Here is a 20,908-nt window from a genome sequence, read left to right as displayed (position 1 = left end):
TTAGTGACACTCACCTTTGTCACTAACGTTGGAGATGGCAATCACCACCACGTTAGTTGTCACGTTAATACAATTAACGTGAGGCACTAACGTGGGAAGGGGCATTTGGAGCGTTAGTGACAAAGGTAAGTGTCACTAACGCTCTCGAAGCTGAGGCATGCCCACGTTAAGGGTCACGTTAGCTATACTAACGTGGACTCTAACGTAGGGAGGAAGGGCAACAAGCAAACGTTATTGGAAAAGGTGAATGCCACTAACGTTTGTGAAGGACCAAGAGGCAATGTTAGTGGTCACGTTAGTGACACTAACGTTGAAGTTAACGTGGACCATTTTGGGTTAGGAACGTTAATGAAAAAGGTGATCGTCACTAACGTTCTCGAACCCACATTTTCACTTAACGTTAACACCACTAACGTCCTAACTAACATCCATGCCTAACTCACAGTTTTTCTGCAAGCAAAGCTAAGCCCACAGAAGATGATAACTGCTTTAACTCAAAGATCCAAAGGTCCATATCCAAGACTTGAAGAGCCAACTAGTAGATCAGAAGAGTAGTATATATAGGATTGGTTTTGAACTAGTAGAAAAGCTTTTGGCATTTTGGAGAACTACTCTCTGTAAAATTTTACTTTCTCTACAACTTCTAGTTTTACTTTTAGAATGTATTTCCCATCTATGCTTTCCATTCCCAGAGCTATGAACAACTAAACCCCTTTCATTGGGTTAGGGAGCTCTGTTGTAATTTGATGAATCAATAATAGTTTTCATTATTCTTCTTCTTTCTTTTCTCTTGATTTTACTAGAAAGCTTTCAATCTTCATCCTATTGGGTAGTTGTCTAGGAAAAGAAGCTATTCATACTTGGATCTCTTCGGACCTTGGAAGAGGAATGAAGAGATCATGCTAGAAATACTTTTTCATGTTGGACCAAATTGGGGTTTGGATGGATATGGTGACATATAATCCTACCAACACTTTGATTTGGGAATACATGTGGTATAATCAGTGACCATACTTCATCTCTTCTCATGAGCAATTAGACCAAGGAATTGGCTATTGATCAAGATTTGAGAGATTGGGTTGCCATGGAATTGGAATTCAATCACTTAAGATTGCCAAGGAGATGAATGAATGCATTGATTGAGGAAGAGATGAAAATGAACTTGATCCGGAGAATACAACATCTCCTGAGCCCAATGAACTCCCCATTTCTGATCTTACCCATTCTTTTTATCATTTGCCATTTACTTTTATGCTCATATTCTCCATTCCCCATTTAAGATTCTGCAATTTATTTTCCGCCATTTACATTTTGCTCTTTATTTCCAGCATTTACATTTTCTGCTATTTACTTACCCGCCATTTAATTTCCTGTAATTCTCAACTCAAATTCTGCTTAGCTCAACTAGAACATTCCTCTAATTAAAGTTGCTTGACCAATCAATCCCTGTGGGATTCGACCTCACTCTATTGTGAGTTTTTACTTGACGGCAATTCGGTATACTTGCCGAGGGAGATTTGTTGAGAGACAAGTTTCCATGCATCAGTAAGAAAATTACTAAACTCCCTCCTAGTACTCTCCCAAGCAATATAGAAGAAAATCCAAAAAGAGAGTGCAAGGCCATCACCATAACCCATATGGTCGAACCTGGAGAGGAGGAAGAGGCAGTGATTTCTACTGAGGAAGACCTCAAAGGACATCCACTGGCCTCCAAAAAGTTCCCTAATGTGTTACCATGGGAATCTGAGACTCATACAGAGACCATAGAAATTCTATTGAATTTACTTCTGCCATTCATGAGCTCTGATGAGTATTCTTCCTCTGAAGAGGATGAAGATGTTACTGAAGAGCAAGTTACTAAGTACCTTGGAGCAATCATGAAACTAAATGTCAATTTATTTAGTGATGAGACTTGGGAGAATGAACCCCCCTTACTCAACAAAGAACTGGATGACTTGACTAGGCAGAGATTACCTCAGAAGAGACAGGATCCTGGAAAGTTCTCAATAACTTGTACCATAGGCACCATGACCTTTGAAAAGGCTCTGTGTGACCTAGGGTCAAGTATAAACCTCATGCCTCTCTCTGTAATGGAGAAGCAAGGGATCCTTGAGGTACAAGCTACAAGAATCTCACTAGAGATGGCAGACAATTCAAGGAAACAGGCTTATGGACTTGTAGAAGATGTCTTGGCAAAGGTTGAAGGCCACTACATCCCTGCTAATTTCATAATCCTAGACACTGGAAAGTGTATGGATGAATCCATCATCCTTGGCAGACCCTTCCTAGCCACAGCAAAAGCTATGATTGATGTTGACAGAGAAGAATTGGTCCTTCAAGTGAATGAGGAATCCCTTGTGTTTAAAGCTCAAGGATCTCCCTCTATAACCATGGAGAGGAAGCATGAAAAGCTTCTCTCAATGCAGAGTCAAATAGAGCCCCCACATTTAAAATCTAAGTTTGGTGTTGGGAGGACATCATCATGCTTTGAGTATCTGTAAAGCTCCATGAGAGCCCACTGTCAAGCTATTGACACTAAAGAAGCGCTTGTTGGGAGGCAACCCAATTTTATTTAATCATATCTATTTATTTTCTATTGTTATTTGATGTTTTCTGTAGGTTGATGATCATGTGAAGTCACAAAAACAACTGAAAAAGCAAAAACAAAATAAAAAACAGTATTAAAAATAGCACACCCTGGAGGAGAAGCCTACTGGCGTTTAAACGTCAGTAAAGGTAGCAGAATGGGCGTTAAACGCCCAGTCTGGCACCATTCTGGGCGTTTAACGCCAGAAAGGGGCACAGAACTGGCGTTTAATGCCAGAAAGGGGCACAGAACTGGCGTTTAACGCCAGAAATGGGCACAGAGCTGGCGTTTAAATGCCAGAAAGGGGAGAAAAGATGGCATTAAATGCCAGAAATGGGCAGCAACCTGGCATTTAACGCTAGGATTGGCAATCAAGGGGGCGTTTACACGCCACATGGTACCGGGATGAGAAATCCTTGACACTTCAGGATCTGTGGACCCCACAGGATCCCCACGTACTTCACCATTCAAATTCAAACCACTTTCCCTCCCAAACCCACCCACACATGGCCGAACCCTAACCCTCTCTCCACTCCTATATAAACCCATCTTCACTCCTTCATTTTCACACATCACAAACACTACTCACCCTCCTTGGCCAAACCACTGAACCCCCTCCATCTCTTCTATTTCCTCTTCTTCTACTTTTTTCTTTCTACTTTTGCTCGAGGACGAGCAAACCTTCTAAGTTTGGTGTGGTAAAAACATTGCTTTTTATTTTTTCATAACAATTTATGGCACCAAAGGCCGGAGAAACCTCTAGAAAGAGGAAAGGAAAGGCAAAAGCTTCCACCTCTAAGTCATAGGAGATGGAGAGATTCATCTCAAGGGTGCATCAAGACCACTTCTATGAAGTTGTGGCCAAGAAGAAGGTGATCCCCAAGGTCCCTTTCAAGCTCAAAAATGGTGAATATCCGGAGATCCGACATGAGATTCGAAGAAGAGGTTGGAAAATTCTCACCAACCCCATTCAACAAGCCAGGATCTTAATGGTTCAAGAGTTCTATGCCAATGTATGGATCACCAAGAACCATGATCAAAGTGTGAACCCGGACCCTAAGAATTGGCTTACAATGGTTCGGGGGAAATGCTTTGATTTCAGTTCGGAAAATGTAAGGTTGGCATTCAACTTGCCCATGATGCAAGGAGATGCACGCCCCTACACTAGAAGGGTCAACTTTGATCAAAGGTTGGACCAAGTCCTCGTAGACATTTGTGAAGAGGGCACTCAATGTAAGAGAGATTTAAGAGGGAAGCCGATTCAACTAAGAAGGCATGACCTCAAGTCTGTGGCTAGGGGATGGTTTCAGTTCATCCAATGCTCAATCATTCCTACTAGCAACCGGTCTAAAGTTACTATAGACCAGGCTATCATGATCCATAGCATCATGATTGGAGAGGAAGTAGAAGTTCATGAGGTTATATCCCTAGTCATAAAACTATTGGGAGAGAATCAACACCTCCCTCGGAGAATTAAGTTCCAACATGGGACAACTAAGGGTGGAGCACCAAGATCATTCCATCCCCCTCCATGAAATTAGAGAAGACCAAAGAGTCATAAGAGAGGAGCAACAAAGGCAAGGAAGAGACATTGAGGAGCTCAAGCATTCCATTGGACCTTCAAGAGGAAGAACAAGCCGCCATCACTAAGGTGGACCCGTTCTTTAATTTCCTTGTTCTTATTTTTCTGTTTTTTGTTCCTAATGCTTTATGTTCTATCTATGTTTGTGTCTTTATTACATGATCATTAGTGTCTTAGTGTTTATGCCTTAAAGCTATGAATGTCCTATGAATCCATCACCTTTCTTAAATGAAAAATGTTTTTCTGAAAAAGAAAAAGAAATACGTGAATTTCAAATTTTAAAATAGTTTAATTATTTTGATGTGGTGGCAATACTCTTTATTTTTCTGAATGAATGCTTAAATAGTGCATATTTTTGAATTTGTTGATCATGAATGTTAAAATTGTTTGCTCTTGAAAGAATGATGAAAAAGGAGAAATGTTAGTTGATAATCTGAAAAATCATATAATTGATTCTTGAAGCAAGAAAAAGCAGTGAATACAAAGCTTGCAAAATAAATAAATAAATAAATAAATGGCAAAAAAAAAAAAAAGAAAAAGAAAGAAAAAGAAAAAGCAAGCAGAAAAAGCCAATAGCCCTTTAAACCAAAAGGCAAGGGTAAAATAAAAAGGATCCAAGGCTTTGAGCATTAATGGAAAGGAGGGCCAAAAGGAATAAAATCCTGGTCTAAGCGGCTAAACCAAGCTATCTCTATTCATGTGCTTGTGGCGTGAAGGTGTCAAGTGAAAACTTGAGACTGAGCGGTTAAAGTCATGGTCCAAAACAAAAAGAGTGTGCTTAAGAGCTCTGGACACCTCTAATTGGAGACTCTAGCAAAGCTGAGTCACAATTTGAAAAGGTTCACCCAGTTATGTGTCTGTGGCATTTATGTATCCGGTGGTAATACTGGAAAACAAAATGCTTAGGGTCACGGCCAAGACTCATAAAGTAATTGTGTTCAAGAATCAACACACTGAACTAGGAGAATCAATAACACTATCTAATTTCTGAGTTCCTATAGATGCCAATCATTCTGAACTCCAAAGGATAAAGTGAGATACCAAAACTGTTCAAAAGCAAAAAGATAATAGCCCCGCTCATCTAATTAATACTGATCTTCATAGATGTTTTTGGAATTCATTGTATATTCTCTTCTTTTTATCCTACTTTGTTTTAGTTGCTTGGGGAAAAGCAACAATTTATGTTTGGTGTTGTGATGAGCGGATAATTTATACACTTTTTGGCATTGTTTTTAGTATGTTTTTAGTATATTTTAGTTAATTTTTATTATGTTTTTATTAGTTTTTATTCAAAAATCACATCTCTGGACTTTACTATGAGTTTGTGTGTTTTTCTATGATTTCAGGTATTTTCTGGCTGAAATTGAGGGACCTGAGCAAAAATCTGATTTAGAGGCTGGAAAAGGACTGCAGATATTGTTGGATTCTGATCTCCCTGCACTCAAAGTGGAATTTCTGGAGCTACAGAAGCCTAATTGGCGCGCTCTCAATTGCTTTGGAAAGTAGACATCCTGGGCTTTCCAGAAATATATAATAGTCCATACTTTATCTGAGATTTGATGGCCCAAACTGGCGTTCTAAGTCAGCATAGAAATTCTGGCGTCAAAACGCCAGAACTGGCATAAAAGCTGGCGTTTAACTCCAAGAAAAGTCTCTACATGTGAAAGCTTCAATGCTCAGCCCAAGCACACACCAAGTGGGCCCAGAAGAAGATTTCTGCATTAATTACTTATTTCTGTAAACCCTAGGCTACTAGTTCTCTATAAATAGGACCTTTTGCTATTGTATTTTCAATCTTTGATTAGTCTTATGCTATCTTTGACCTTTATGGGGGCTGGCCATTCGGCCATGCCTGAACCTTCATTACTTTTGTATTTTCAACGGTGAAGTTTTTATACACCATAGATTAAGGTGTGGAGCTCTGTTGTTCCTCATGAATTAACGCAAAGTACTATTGTTTTTCTATTCAACTCAAGCCTATTTCTCCTCTAAGATATACACTCGTTCTTCAACCTGACGAATGTGATGATCCGTGACACTCATCATCATTCTCACCTATGAAAGTGTGCCTGAAAACCACCTCCGTTCTACCTTCGATTGAGTGCGTATCTCTTAGCCTTCTGATTCATGACGCATGGTTGCCTCGCCTGACAACCGAGCCTTCCATTCCATGAGATCAAAGTCTTTGTGGTATAGGCTAAAATCAATTGGCAGCATTCTTGAGATTCGGAAAGTCTAAACCTTGTCTGTGGTATTCCGAGTAGGATCTGGTAAGGGATGACTGTGATGAGCTTCAAACTCGCGAGTGTTGGGCGTAGTGACAGACGCAAAAGGATCAATGGATCCTATTCCAACATGATCGAGAACCAACAGCTGATTAGCCGTGCGGTGACAGCGCATTTGGACCATTTTCACTGAGAGGATGGGAGGTAGCCATTGACAACGGTGAAACTCAACATAAGCTTGCCATGGAAAGAAGTATGAATGATTGGAAGAAGGCAATAGGTAAGTAAAGATTTAGAAGGAACAAAGCATCTTCATACGCTTATCTGAAATTCTCACCAATGAATTACATAAGTATCTCTATCCTATTTTATGTTTTATTCATCTTTTAATTATCAATTCTCCATAATCATTTGAATCTGCCTGACTGAGATTTACAAGATGACCATAGATTACTTCAAGCCGACAATCTCCGTGGGATCGACCCTTCCTCACGTAAAGTTTATTACTTGGATGACCCAGTGCACTTGCTGGTTAGTTGTGCAGAGTTGTGACAAAGAGTTGAGATTACAATTGTGCGTACTAAGTTGTTGGCACCATTGATGATCACAATTTCGTGCACCAGAGACGTCCCTATAGGAGTCTTGAATGCTGTCACGTATGCCCACAGAGCATTATCCAGGCTTCTTGCCCAATTCCTTCTATGGGTACTTACAGTCCATTCCAGGATTCGTTTTAGTTCTCTATTTGAGACTTTAGCCTGCCCATTTGTCTGTAGATGATATGGAGTTGCAACTTTATGGTTAATTCCATATCGGACCATAGTAAAGTCAAGTTGTTTATTGCAGAAATGAGTGCCTCTATCACTGATCAGTATCCTAGGGACACCAAACCTGCTGAAGATATACTTCTGGAGGAACTTTATCACTGTCTTAGTATCATTAATGGGTGTTGCAATTGCCTCTACCCATTTAGATACATAGTCTACTGCCACCAGAATATAAGTACCAGCTCTCTGGCAACTGTCACAGTTACGTACAAACTCTCGGGAGTCTCTATAGAGAGTAGGCCAGTAGAACCCGCATTGGAGAACCTTTGTGGCTGTTCGCTCACCTCCGAAATGTCCTCCATATTGTGATCCATGGCAATGCCATAGGATCTTCTGTGCCTCTTCTCTAGGGACACATCTACGGATTACTCCATCCGCGCACCTCTTAAAGAGATATGGTTCATCCCACAAGTAGTACTTTGCATAAGAAATCAATTTTTTTGTTTGCTGCTTACTGTACTCTCTGGGTATGAATCTCATAGCTTTATAGTTTGCAATGTCTTTAAACCATGGTACTTCCTGCATGGCAATGAGTTGCTCATCTGGGAAGGTTTCAGAGATCTCAGTAGGAGGGAGGGACGCTCCTGCTACTGGTTCTATTCGGGACAGGTGATCAGCTACTTGGTTCTCTGTCCCTTTTCTGTCTCTTATTTCTATATCAAACTCTTGCAGAAGCAACACCCATCTTATGAGCCTGGGTTTTGAATCTTGCTTTGTGAGGAGATATTTTAGAGAAGCATGGTCAGTGTACACAATCACTTTTGATCCCACTAAATAAGATCTGAACTTGTCAATGGCATAAACCACTGCAAGCAACTCCTTTTATGTGGTTGTGTAATTCTTCTGTGCGTCATTCAAAACATGGCTGGCATAGTAAATGACGTGCAGAAGCTTGTTATGCCTCTGTCCCAATACTGCACCAATGGCATTGTCACTGGCATCATACATTAGTTCGAATGGTAATGCCCAGTCTGGTGCAGAAATGACTGGTGCTGTGACCAGCTTGGCTTTCAGAGTCTCAAACGCCTGCAGACACTCTGTGTCAAAGATAAATGGCATGTCAGTAGCTAGCAGATTGCTCAGAGGGTTTTGCAATTTTTGAAAAATCCTTTATAAACCTCCTATAGAATCCTGCATGCCCTAGAAAGCTTCTGATTGCCTTAACATTGGCAGGTGGTGGTAATTTTTCAATTACCTCTACCTTAGCTTGATCCACCTCTATTCCCTTGTTTGAAATTTTGTGCCCAAGGACAATTCCTTCAGTCACCATAAAGTGACATTTCTCCCAGTTTAAAACCAGGTTAGTCTCTTGGCACCTTTTTAGAACAAGTGCTAGATGATCAAGACAGGAGCTGAATGAGTCTCCAAATACTGAGAAGTCATCCATGAAGACTTCCAGAAATTTCTCTAACATATCAGAGAAAATAGAGAGCATGGACCTCTAAAAGGTTGCAGGTTCATTACACAGACCAAATGGCATCCTTCTGTAAGCAAATACTCCAGATGGACATGTGAATGCTGTTTTCTCTTGGTCCTGAAGATCTACTGCAATTTAGTTGTAACCTGAATAGCCATCCAAATAGTAGTAGTATTCATGACCTGCTAGTCTCTCTAGCATCTGGTCTATGAATGGTAAAGGAAAATAATCCTTTCTGGTGGCTGTATTGAGTCTTCTATAGTCAATACACATACGCCACCCTGTAACTGTTCTTGTAGGAACCAGTTCATTCTTTTCATTATAAATCACTGTCATGCCTCCTTTCTTGGGGACAACTTGGACAGGGCTCACCCAGGGGCTATCAGAAATAGGATAAATAATCCTAGCTTCTAGTAGCTTAGTGACCTCTTTCTGCACCACCTCCTTCATGGCTGGATTCAGCCGCCTCTGTGGTTGAACCACTGGCTTAGCATCATCCTCCAATAGGATCTTGTACATGCATCTAGCTGGGCTAATGCCCTTAAGATCACTTATGGACCACCCAAGAGCTGTCTTGTGTGTCCTTAGCACCTGAATTAGTGCCTTCTCTTCCTGTGGCTCTAAAGCAGAGCTTATGATTACTGGAAAAGTGTCATCTTCTCCCAAAAATGCATATTTCAGGGATGGTGGTAGTGGTTTGAGCTCGGGTTTATGAGGCTTTTCCTCTTCCTGAGGAGTTTTCAGAGGTTCTTCTATTTTCTCTGGTTCCTCTAGATCAGGCTAAACATCTTTAAAAATGTCCTCTACCTCTGATTCGAGACTCTCAGTCATATTGACCTCTTCCAACAGGGAGTCAATAATATCAGCCCTTATGCAGTCTTTTGATGTGTCTGGATGCTGCATAGCTTTGACAGCATTCAACTTAAACTCATCCTCATTGACTCTCAGGGTTATCTCCCCTTTTTGGACGTCAATGAGGGTTCGGCTAGTTGCTAGGAAAAGTCTTCCTAGAATGAGAGTTGCACTCTTATGTTTCTCCATTTCCAGCACTACAAAGTTAGTGGGAAAGGCAAATGGCCCAACCTTGACAATTATGTCCTCAATTACGCCTGATGGAACCTTAATGGAGCCATCAGCAAGTTGGAGACATATTCGGGTTGGTTTAACTTCATCAGTCAAACCAAGCTTTTAGATAGTGGATGCAGGTATTAGGTTGATACTTGCCCCAAGATCACATAGAGCTGTCTTGGTACAAGCATCCTCTAATGTGCTTGGTATCATAAAGCTTCTGGGATCTTTAAGCTTCTCTGGTAAGCTTTTAAGAATGACTGCACTGCATTCCTCAATGAGGAAAACTTTTCAGTTTCTCTCCAATCCTTCTTATGACTTAAGATCTCTTTCATGAACTTAGCATAAGAGGGTATTTGCTCAAGTGCCTCTGCAAACGGAATCTTTATTTCAAGAGTCTTGAGGTAGTCTGCAAAGTAAGAAAATTGTTTATCATATTCCTCTTGGCGGAGTTTCTGAGGATAAGGCATCTTGGCTTTATATTCTTCAACCTTTGTTGCTGCAGGTTTATTTCCTACAGAGGTGGTTGGAAAAGCCTGCTTAAGGGGGTTGTTCTCAGCACTTGCAGATGTCTGATCCCTTATTGGCGTTTGAATGCCAGAATTGGGTGATTTTTGGGCGTTTAACGCCAGATTTTCACCCTTTTCTGGCGTTTGGACGCCAGAACTGGCCATCTGTTGGGCATTTAACGCCAATTTCCCCCTTTTTCTGGCGTTTGAACGCCAGAATCATTCCTCTCTGGGCTCTTACCGTCCTCAGAGGGATTTTGGGCAGTGGCTTGGTCATCCTCTGTCAGTTGTTCCTTTCTTGGCTTTCTGCTGCCTTGAGTTGAGACATTCAATGTCTTCCCACTCTTTAACTGAACAGCTTACACTCTTCTGTTATCTGTTTAGATAGTTGCTGTCTTGTCTGGTTCAATTGTGCTTCCATATTCTTGTTGCCATTTTTAGTGTCTTGTAGCATCTCTTTAAATTCTGCTAACTGTTTTGTTATAATAAGCAATTGCTGATTGAGTTCAACAACTTGTTCTGGAGGACTAAGTTCAGTGGATAGTGCTTTAGCCTCTTCTGTCATGGAGGACTCACTACTTAAGTACAGATGCTGATTTCTAGCAACTGTATCAATGAGCTCTTGAGCCTCTTCAATTGTCTTCCTCATATGTATAGATCCACCAGCTGAGTGGTCTAAAGATATCTGGGCCTTTTCTGTAAGCCCATAGTAAAAGATGTCTAACTGCACCCATTCTGAAAATATTTCAGATGGGTATTTCCTTATCATCTCTCTGTACCTCTCCCAGGCATTATAAAGAGATTCATTATCTTCTTGTTTAAAGCCTCGGATGTCTAGCTTAGCTGTGTCATCCTTTTTCGAGGAAAATATTGATTCAAGAATTTGTCTAATAATTGTTTCCATGTTCTTATGCTTACTGTGGGTTGGTTATTTAACCACCTCTTAGCTTGATCTTTTACAGCAAATGGAAACAGTAATAATCTGTAGACATCCTGATCTACTTCCTTATCACGTACTGTGTCAGCAATTTGTAAGAATTGTGCGAAAAACTTAGTAGGTTCTTCCTGTAGAAGACCGGAATACTGGTAATTTTGCTGCACCATGATAATGAGCTGAGGGTTTAGCTCAAATCTGCTAGCCCTGATGGGGGGTATACAGATACTACTTCCATAGAAAGCATTAGTGGGGTTAGCATATGACCCCAGAGTCCTTCTGGACTGTTCATTTCCACTTGAGTCCATAATGGAGAAAGGGAGAAGATGTGGGTTGTAAATAAAATACAAGATAAAATAAAATATTTTTGTTTTTATTTTATTTAATTAAGGATAAACCGAATTCAAAAGAAAATAAAATAAAATAATTAGAAAATAGAATATATGTTTCGAAAACTAAAAGAAAAAGAAATAAAAGAAATTTGAATACTAAAATGATTAATTAATTAAAAAGATTTGAAAAATAAATTTAATGAGGAAAGAGAAAAACAACAAAGTGACACCAAACTTAGAATTTTCAGATCAAAACAAAGAAAACAAACAAGAAAATTTCGAATGTCAAGATGAACACCAAGAACACTTTGAAGATCAAGATGAACACCAAGAACAATTTTGGAAATTTTTACAAAAATAGAAACACAAAGGACACCAAACTTAGAAATTTTTATACTTTGGACACTAACAATTCAAAAATGCACAAGAAAAACAAGGAAAGACACAAAACAAGAAAAACTAAAGATCAAACAAGTAAAATAAACAAGAACAGCTTGAAGATCAATGAATAACACAATGCATATATTTTCAAAAATTAAAGAAAAATTAAAACATGCAATTGATACCAAACTTAAAGCATGAAACTAAACTCAAACAGAAAACTCAAAGGAAAATTAAAGATTAATAAAGAAAAATAAGATTTTTGAAAAGAAAATAAAAGACGCAAATTTAGTTACTCTAAACCAAAAAGATAAATTTTTCCTAATCTAAGCAACAAAATAAACTGTTAGTTGTCCAAACTCGAACAATCCCCGGCAACGGCGCCAAAAACTTGGTGCACGAAATTGTGATCACACTTTTCACAACTCCGCACAACTAACCAGCAAGTGCACTGGGTCGTCCAAGTAATACCTTACGTGAGTAAGGGTCGATCCCACGGAGATTGTCGGCTTGAAGCAAGCTATGGTAATCTTGTAAATCTTAGTCAGGAGATTAATGATAAAAATGATTTTGTTTATGAAAAGTAAATAACATGAAATAAATGGTACTTGTGATTCAGTAGTGAGGAACAGGTTGAGGTTCCGGAGATGCTCTGTCGTCTGAATCTCTGCTTTCCTACTGCCTTCTTCTCCAAACACGAATGGCTTCCTTCAATGGCAAGCTGTATGATACTCTCAGATGAAAAATACCAGGTACGATGTCTGCACGGCTAATCATCTGTCGGTTCTCACTAGCGTCGGAATAGGATCTCTCTATCCTTTTGCACATTGTCACTGTACCCAACATTCGCGAGTTTGAAGCTCGTCATAGTCATCCCTTCCCAGATCCTACTCGGAATACCACAGATAAGGTTTAGACATTCTGGATCCCAGGAATGCTGCCAATTGGTTCTAGCCTATACCACGAAGGTTCTAATCTCACGGACTCGGTCCGTAGATCAGAGACCCAAGAGATACGCACTCAAGCTGTCGCCCAATGACTATGTTGAGCTCAGATAGAATGGGAGTAGTTGTCAGGCACGCGTTCATAGATTTGGGAATAATTATGAGTGTCATGGATCATCATATTTCCTATATTGAAGTACTAGTGAGTATCTTAGAATAGAATCAAGCGTGATTGAATAGGAAACAGTAGTAATTGCATTAATCCATTGAAACACAGTAGAGCTCCTCACCCCCACCTATGGGGTTTAGAGACTCATGCTGTAGAAGATACAATATGAAATGTAAAATGTCATGAGTTACCAAATGAATCTCTAAAATTAGTTTTTATACTAAACTAGTAACTTAGGTTTACAGAAAATGAGTAACTAAGTGTAGATAGTGCAGAAATCCACTCCCGGAACCCACTTGGTGAGTGTTTGGGCTGAGATTTCAAGCTTTCACGTGCATATGCCTCAAGTTGGACTTAAACGCCACCCTAGGTGCCAAAATGGGCGTTTAACAGCAAGAAGTGTGCCAGTTCTGGCGTTTTACGCCAAAAAAGGGGTCTCTGGCTGGTGTTTAACGCCAGTTTAGGCCATCAAATCTCGGGCAAAGTATGGACTATTATATATTGTTGGAAAGCCCAAGATGTCTAATTTCCAATGCCAATTGGGCTCCTGTAGCTCCAAAAAATTTATTTCGAGTGCAGGATGGTTAGAGTCCAACAGATTCTCTGAATCAGATTTTTGCTCAGGTCCCTAAATTTCTGCCAGAAAATACCTGAAATTATAGAAAAACATACAAACTCATAGTAAAGTCCAGAAATGTGATTTTTGCATAGAAACTAATAAAAATATAATAAAAAGTAACTAAAATATACTAAAAACTACCTAAAAATAATGCCAAAAAGGGTATAAATTATCCGCTCATCACTTCTCTTCTGCCTTGCCTTCAGAGGAGATTTCTACCACTTCATCCTCTATGAAATCTTGTTCCACTTCTATTTCCACTTCTTGTTCCTGATGGCCCCGTGGACTATGTCGGTATAGAATTTCTCAATAAAATCCCATTGCAAGTATAGCTCTACCCAACAACAATCCTCGAGTATCAAATTTAGAAAGGGATTTTGGTTGTCACAAGTTTAACCCCAATAAAAATAACCAAAGTATTCAAACCTCGGGTCATCTCACAAGGAATGAGCAAACATGTGCTTCAACATTAGTTAGAAATCTGCGGTTGCAAATCATGAGCAAGAAATTAAACTAGGAATCTTAACAAGCAAGTAAACTTGAAATGCAAGAAACTAATTCAATTTACTAAAGCAAGATGGAAGTAATTCCAAACCAATGAAGTAACATTCAATGTAAATCTATTCTAAACTAAACAAGTAACTATAACTAAGACAAAGCAATCAAGATTTTTGGGTTTTCCAATAAGAATGATAAAAGCAACTCTTGGCTAAGCATGGGAATTGAGATCGCCATCCTTGTCTCCTTATCAAACATTGACAATTATGAGGTACCAACCTACTAAGTCTACTTCTTAAAAGCCTTAAATACGTATTGTCTACTCCTTGGCTTGAAGTACGTTAAATAGGTTTGATCACATCAACCCATAAGTCCCAACCTATCTACTAATTAGATTAGTAGTGGGTTAGTGTCAATGGGTATCAAATTGATCACCTAGGGTTCTCAAATCATCAATTCAATGAGACCCAATGACTCAAGGTCATTCAATTCCCTTAGCTTATGCCAAGAGTAAAGAAATCTACTCCATAATCAAAGGAAACATTTCATCAAACACATGGTAAGTATTAACAAAAGACATATTCAAATTGCAATTAAATTGGAACTAACAAATACCCACTAACAATTATCAACATACAATCACTCAAACAACACAATTAATCATGGAAATCATCAATGCAACAATAACAAATCAAGATCCACAAGATTCATGAATGGGTATAAAATGATAAACAACAAGGAAACATAAAACTCACACAAGATCTAAGCAAAATTATACTAGAGAATTCAAATTAAACAATTAAAACTAGTAATTAATAAGATCCAATTCAAAATTCAACAAGGGAAGATCAAATTAAAGCTAGATCTAGAGAGGAACAAGGATTTCTCTCTCTAGAAGAACAAAGAACCAAAACTAGCTAAAAATTGTGTCTAAGTGTCAAAATGATTGATCTCCCCTTTCCCTCTAGCATCCTTGGGTCTTTTCCATGCAGAACTAGCTTGAATATGGGACTGATGAGTCTCAGAAATCGCTAGGCACGATTTCCTTTAATGAGGTCACGTGTAGCCTTCCACGCGTGCGCGCCATGCGTGCGTGCGCGCCATGCATGCGTGCGCGCCGATTTTTTTTGTGATCCACGCGTGCGCGCCATGTGCGCGCACGCATCGGTGGGATTTCTCTGATTCGCACAGATGAGTCCATCCTTGCACGCCGCTTCCAGCTATCCACATCCACGCGTGCGCGTGAAGTGCGCGTGCGCGTCCATACTGAAGTTCCCAAAATCCAAGTCTTCATGTTCCTTCCTCTTGTGCATGCTTTCCTTCTCTCTTCTAAGCCATTCTTGCCCTATAAATCCTGAAATCACTCAACAAATACATCACAGCATCGAATGGCAATAAAAGAGGATCAAAATATAGCAATTCTAAGGCAAAATAAGCATGTTTTTCATCATGTAGCAATATTAGGAAGGGAACACAAAACCATGCATTTCTTGTAAATAAGTGTGAGAAATATTGATAAAAATCCCTAAATTCTACACAATATAAACCACAAAATTGGGGTTTATCAGTTCTTCCTGGTTGTTGGCTTCAAGCAACCCCCTCTCTACTTCTTCCACCATTTCCACTCTCATATGCTTTTTTTCCTCAAGGGGGTATTTCATGGCTTTAAAGACATTGATGATCATCTTCTCATCATGCACTCTGAGTGTCATTTCTCCTTTCTCTACATCAATTATAGCCCTTGCTGTGGCTAGAAAGGGCCTCCCCAAGATGATTGAGTTGTGTCCTTCTTTCCACCTCAGAGATTGACTTAGCTCAGAACCAATTTTCAGACCTTCAGATAGTAAGAAGGAGAATCACTATATGAAGCTTGGGAACAGTTTAAGGAGATGTTCAGAAAATCCCCTGGTAATATGTTTGCTGATTGGGTCCAGCTTCAAATATTTTATGATGGATCACCCCCACCTCACAAATGGCACTAGACACTTCAGCTGGAAGATCTTTATATATGAAGAAAATCATTGAAAAAGCACAAGAATTGATTGAAATAGTAGCCAACAATCAATATTTTTACTCTTCTGAAAGAAGAAAGGAAAGGAGTCATGGAGCTAGATGTTTTGGACACCATTTTGGCTCATAATAAAGTTATGTCCCAACAGATCAATGCAACTTCCCAACAAATCAATGCATTTACTCAACACCTAGGAGGAATGCAAGTTTCGGCAGTAAGCTCTCAAGAAAACTCTTATGGTATTAGTAATAGATTTTCTCAAGGTGAAGGGATAGAGTACGAACAAGCCTCACTGGAGCAAGTGAATTACATGGAAAATCCTCAAAGACCACCCCATAATGACCTCTTCTCTATGACCTACAACCCAGGATGGAGAAACCACCCAAACATCGGGTGGAAAAACTAAAACCAAAGGTCTAATCAATTCAATAACAGCTCTCAGTCCACTCACTTCAATTCCCAACAGAGCACCTTTAACAACAACCAGCAGAATGCCTTCAACAATAACCACCAAAACCCAAATAACCATTCTATAAACCACCAACCATCATACCCTATGTATTCCACCCCACAAGACTCCCAGAGACTATCCAACCTTGAGTTAGCCCTAGAAAAATTCATGGAAAGAACAAGCCTTAGTTTCAAGAACCAAGAAACCTCAATGAGAAATTTGGAGATACAAATGGGCCAACTTGCTCAAAGAACAGAGAAATCCACCAATGTTCTCCCCAATGACACAATGTTTAACCCAAAGAAGGAGTGCAAGGCCATTAGCTTAAGAAGTGGAAGAGTAGTAGGAAAGACAGAGAATGAAGTTCCTGTTGCTGAGAACAGAAAAGAATCTCCAGAGGAAGAAATTGCCTCTGATGCCAGTGTGAATGTCTTCCCCCAGCCACCACAAATTCAAACTTCTAGGAGCACACCTAAAGATAAGAGCCAAGTGCCTAAATACAAGCCACAGATCCCATATCCTCAAAGATTATTAAAATAGACTAAGGACCATCAGTTTTCCAAATTTCTGGAGGTTTTTAAGAAACTCCAGATTAATATTCCCTTTGCGGAAGCTATTGAATAAATGCCACTATATGCAAAATTTATGAAGGAGCTAATTTCCAAGAAGAGGAATTGGAATGAGAATGAAATGATAGTTCTTACAAAAGAATGCAATGCCAGAATCCAGTAAAATCTCCCTGAGAAATTAAAGGATCCAGGCAGTTTTGTTATTCCCTGTACCATTGGTGAAGTCACTATTGAGAGAGCTTTATGTGACCTTGGAGCAAGCATCAATCTCATGCCATTATCCTTGATGCAGAAGCTTTAGATTGAAAAGGTAAAATCTACCAGAATTTCTTTATAACTTGCTAACAGTTCTCTTAAAGTTCCTTTAGGTGTTGTTGAGAACTTACTGGTGAAGGTGGGGATATTTATCTTCCCTGCGGACTTTGTCATATTAGATATCGAAGGGGAAGTCAATGCCTCCATTATACTGAGGAGGCCATTCTTAGCTATGATAAACCCCATATTTAGGGTTTATCTTGTGCTTGATTCAGGAGATTTTATCACCTTTTACCCACATTTATTCAATGAAATAGCATGGTTTCATGATTGTCTCCTAATTTGTGCTTAAGTGTGAAAACATGCTTTCTAGGTCTTTAACTAGCTAAATCTAATTCACCTTTGATTCCACTAGATGACGTGATTTGTTTGTTAAGTGATTTCAGATTGAAAAGCTCTAGGAATGAATCAAAGGAGTGAAGAGAAAAGCATGCAAAGTGGAAAAATCATGGAAAAGCAAGGATTTGGGATAAGATCAACGACGCGCACGCGCACTAGCCACCTACGCGCGGATTGTGATGTCGCAAGGCGACGCGTACGCGCACATGATACGTACGCGTGGATGGAAAATTGCCAATCGGCCCGCACACGCACTATACGCGTACGCGCTGATGTCCGCACATGACCCACTTAAAGTGAATCCGCTGGGGGCGAATTCTGGGCTTCCCAGGCCCAAATCCAACTCACTTCTAATGCTATTTAACCCAAGGAATGAAGAGGAATCAACATATTTTTACATATTAGTTTAGTTTAGTTTAATTTTTGGGAGGGAAAGTTAGTTTTAGAGAGAGAAGCTCTCTCTTCTCTCTAGGATTAGGAGTAGGTTAGATCTAGCTTAGAATTTCTTATATCTAGGTTTAATTCATGCTTTGATTTACCTTTCCTTATGGAATTCTTCTTCTTCCACCTTTCCTCTTTCTAGTTTTGCATTTAATTCATGCAATTCTCTACTTTTATGTTGATGCACTTTTTGTTTCTCCTATTTTCATTTCAATGCAATTTATGATTCATGTTTCTTTTATTGTTGAATTGCTTAGTTCATTTTACTTTCCTTTTATGCCTTCCAAGTGTTTGATAAAATGCTTGGTTGGATTTTAGAGTAGAATTTTATGCTCTTGGCTTGGGAAGGTAACTTAGTAACTCTTGAGTTACTAATGTCCAAGTGATTGACGATTGGGAGCCATTAACGCTAGATCTCACTAATTGATTTGGTGTAGAACTAGGACTTATGGACATGGATTGACATAGCTCATTTGACTTTCTTTTATTAGTTAGAGGATGACTTAATAGGATTGATCCTTGCCAATTCTCATGTTGTGGTTAGTGATTAGGATAGAGATCCTTGACCACCAACCCTTGCCAAGGCCTTTTTAGTTGTTAGTTTATTTCCCTGCCATTGACTTTTCATGTCTCTTATCCAAAACCCCAAAAAATACCTCATAACCAATAACAAGAACACTTTGTTGCAATTCCTAGGGAGAACGACCCGGGGTTCAATACTTCGGTTTATAAATTTAGGGGTTTGTACTAGTGACAAACAATCTTTTGTATGAAAGAATTATTGATTGGTTTGGAAACTATACTTTACAACGAGACTTCATTTGTGAAATTCTAAACCGTCAAAAGTCTTCTCATCAAGCTATAGGGAGGGCTTTAATTGATGTTTAGAAGGGCAAATTGACATTGAGAGTGAATGATGAATAGATTGTCTCAATATTTTTAAAGCTCTGTAACACTCGAATGATTCTGCAGATTGTATAAAAATTGATATTATTGATCCATTGATACAAGAAGTGTTGGAGGATGAAAAGCTTAATGAAGTATTTGAAGCCTCTGTGCAATCTGAGACTGAAGAAATTGAAGTGGCAACATCACCCAAGGAAGCAGTTTACATTCCTCCTAAGGATGAAGGACCCCATAAACCTGAATTGAAGCCTCTGCCCCCATCCTTGAAATATGTGTTCCTTGGAGAAGTTGAAACATATCCAGACATTATTAGTTCTGCATTAACCAATAGTGAGGAAGAGGCTCTGATCAAGGTGCTGAAGAACCATAAAATTGCAATTGGATGGACTATGGGTGACCTGAAGGGGATAAGCCCTGCAATGTGCATGCACAAAATTTACTTGAAGAAGATGCTAAACTAGTGGTGCAAGCACAGAGGCAACTCAATCCCACAATGAAGGAAGTAGTTGAAAAGGAAGTAATGAAACTGTGGGAAGTTGGAATTATTTACCCGATTTCTGATAGCCCTTGGGTAAGTTTGGTTCTGGTTGTTCCAAAGAAAGGAGGTGTGACTGTGATAGCCAATGACAAGAATGAGCTCATTCCTACACGGACAGTGACCAGATGGAGAATGTGCATTACTTATAGGCAACTCAACACAGTCATAAGGAAGGATCACCTCCCCCTTTCATTTATTGATTAGATGCTAGAGAGACTGGCCAGACATGCTTATTACTGCTTTTTGGATAGATATTCTGGCTACAACCAAATAGTTGTGGACCCTCAGGACCAAGAGAAGACAATTTTCACATGCCCCTTTGGAGTTTTTGCATACCACTGTATTCCTTTTGATTTGTGTAATGCTCCTGCTACTTTCTAAAGGTGCATGCTTTCCATATTTTCCAATATGATTGAAAAATTTATTGACGTTTACATGGATGATTTCTCTATTTTTGATAACCCCTTTGAAGAGTGCTTGCAACACCTAGCCTTAGTCTTGAGAAGGTGCCAATACACTAACCTGGTTTTAAATTGGAAAAAGTGTCATTTTATGGTTACAAAAGTTATAGTTCTTGGGCACCGCATCTCAAGCAAAGGCATAGAGGTTGACAAAGTCAAGATAGAGGTTATTGAGAAGCTCTCACCCTTTGTAAACGTAAAGGGCATAAGGAGTTTCTTGGGTCATGCAGGCTTCTACAGAAGATTTATTAATGATTTTTCTAAAATAGCAAAACCACTAAGTAATCTTCTAGTTGCTGGTATCCCATTTAATTTTGATAAGGAATGCCTGTAGGCCTTTGAAATTCTTAAGGCCAAGCTTGTCTCTGCACCCATTTTTTCCCCTCCTGATTGGACATCACTTTTTGAATTAACGTGTGATGCAAGTGATGCTGTAATTGGGGCTGTTTTGGGGCAAAGACAAGTTAAGGTGATACATGTGATATATTATGCTAGTAGGGTGTTAAACAATGCTCAAAGAAATTATACTACTACTGAGAAAGAATTACTTGTTGTTGTCTTTGCTTTTGATAAGTTTAGATCTTATTTAGTCGGTTCTAAAGTTATTGTTTACACTGATCACTTTGCTCTTAAGTACCCTTTGACTAAATAGGATTCTATACCAAGATTGATTAGGCGGATGCTCCTCCTACAAGAATTTGATATTGAAATCAGAGACAGGAAAGGATCCGAGAATCAAGTGGCTAATCATTTATCTCGGATTGAATCTGAGAAGACACAGGAAG

The 20,908-nt window shown here is 39.3% G+C and overlaps 1 long non-coding RNA gene across 1 annotated transcript in view; it reads left to right on the top strand.

Moving 5' to 3' along the window:
• LOC110267632 overlaps positions 1-16,821 on the top strand; it is a 24,580-nt gene extending 7,759 nt beyond the window's left edge. The window contains exons 2-3 of the long non-coding RNA XR_002355464.1: positions 9,101-9,108; positions 16,743-16,821. This is a non-coding gene — a long non-coding RNA (uncharacterized LOC110267632). The remainder of the gene's footprint in view (positions 1-9,100; positions 9,109-16,742) is intronic.

This window comes from Arachis ipaensis, chromosome B02 (assembly GCF_000816755.2).
Source record: "Arachis ipaensis cultivar K30076 chromosome B02, Araip1.1, whole genome shotgun sequence".
NCBI classification, from domain to species: Eukaryota; Viridiplantae; Streptophyta; class Magnoliopsida; order Fabales; family Fabaceae; genus Arachis; species Arachis ipaensis.
This window is presented reverse-complemented; position numbering and strand designations above follow the sequence as displayed.